This window comes from Haliaeetus leucocephalus, unplaced genomic scaffold (genome assembly GCF_000737465.1).
Source record: "Haliaeetus leucocephalus isolate CR32 unplaced genomic scaffold, Haliaeetus_leucocephalus-4.0 Scaffold0, whole genome shotgun sequence".
NCBI classification, from domain to species: domain Eukaryota; kingdom Metazoa; phylum Chordata; class Aves; order Accipitriformes; family Accipitridae; genus Haliaeetus; species Haliaeetus leucocephalus.
The window spans coordinates 1,897,738-1,899,580 of record NW_010972436.1 but is presented as its reverse complement, the minus strand read 5'-3'; positions in this window follow the sequence as shown (position 1 = coordinate 1,899,580).

Genomic DNA, 1,843 nt, shown 5'->3' with positions numbered 1-1,843 from the left:
CGCGCTTCCCGCCTCACCTCACCCGGCCTCCCCGCTCCGGGAGCCGGGCCCCCGCTGGCACCCCGCTTTCCTCACGGGAAAAGGCCGTCGGTTTCTAAAACCCCGGCGTTTTCGAGGTGTGTGTGGGCGGGGAAGCGCGGTGAGGAACCTCTGCCCGCCGCCGGTAAGCGGTGGTATTTACGAGTGTTTTCCACAGGAATGGCTCTCGGGAATCGCGTGTCGTGGGCGGCCGGTGGGAAAACACCAGGTGACAAAGCGTTGAGGCAGGAGGGGCAGGCGGCACGGACCGGTGCAGAAGAAATCCGGTGTGGCTCGTCTGTCCACGCACCCGCTTCAAGTGCCTCATCGTGAAGCGCTGAGGGATTTTATGGATGTAGCACGCACATAGCTATTTGACATCTTGAAACAGGCAGGACCCAAAGGCCACCTCTTCAAGGTGGCCAAGGCTTTCTTGGGTAAAGCACGAGAAAATAGGAACATCATGAGCAGGTGTTCAGCACCAAGGTGTCCAGGCTCCTTTGCGCACCAATCTGCTACGCAGAAATGTACTTTTGCTTCCCAACCGTTGCATTAAACAACAGATTATTTTTTTAAAGTCCCCTAGGACATTTTGTCATCAGAGCAGGGACTTATTTCTACACGTGTAGCTACCTTTCCTCCCACAAGTGTGCTCAGTTGCTCCTCCACTGTGGCTGCATGTCACTGGATGCTGTTTGCATGCAAAGTTTGAAGCAGGATGAACCTTACTGTACAAATGATAAATATTATACAAAAGGAAGTCTACAGTGAGAGCGAGTTACTGTTAGTCATTTAGTTTGAAAGTGTTCATTTTCACACAACATACCCAACCTGTACCTGTGGATGCGGTAACTGACAGGGTGCTTATTCTTGCTGCCGCCATTTAAGAACTCAAAGTTCAATCATGTATTGTGACCGTTGGGCTAACCATTAAGCAGACCTAGCAGTTCATAACATAGTTTTTGTTCTGTAACAGCATAACCGTTGAATATTCAAGGGGTTTGTACTGTATTGCAAAATAATAATAAAAAGCTTTGATGTTTTTAATCCTTCCTTTCTCATATTATGCTTCTATGTTTTAGAGGGTATAGAGAAAAATATTTAAGATAAAATTCACTTTGTTTCTCAAAATTAAAACCTTCAGAAAAAGCAGAGACAAAAGAAGATCAGAACGTTTCTCTGAATTGCAACGACCTGTTTGTAATCCCTTTCCTTGCACTTGAATCCAATTACTGTGGTGCCAAACTGGAAAATGGAAGAAACTCTGCTCCAATGACCACCTGAGGATAAAATAAAAGAAAGAAATCCCATAGTCACAACAAACTTGCAGACAAATCCATTACTGATAAACTGTTATGCTTCTTAGTATAGGATATTCACAACTTGTTATTTAATATGTGTCTTTTTAAGGTCAACTGTATATATATATATATTTCAAAATTAAAGAAACTTTGTTAATGAATACTAAAAGAATTCTCAGAATGAATCAACATGCATTTTGATCTCAAGCTATAATACTCTTTGTATAAGCAGAGGTATACTAGAACCCACACGCTTGATATCACCAGTATAATTTCTGCAGTTATTCCCTTCTTTCTTTCTGCTTTTCCCTTTTCTCACACCAGCAACTGACCCACGTGAAGTTTAAGCAATATTTGCATCAGTTACGTCACAGCTTTCGAAAAAGCTCTCCTTTGCCTGGAAAGGATGAGTGATGAACTCTGTCCACAAGATGACATCCACATGCAGCAAAGTGCCAGGCAAGTCCCACGACATAACAAAAATATGTTTTCCCTGCTTGCTGGGGGATTTTTCCATGCAAGTC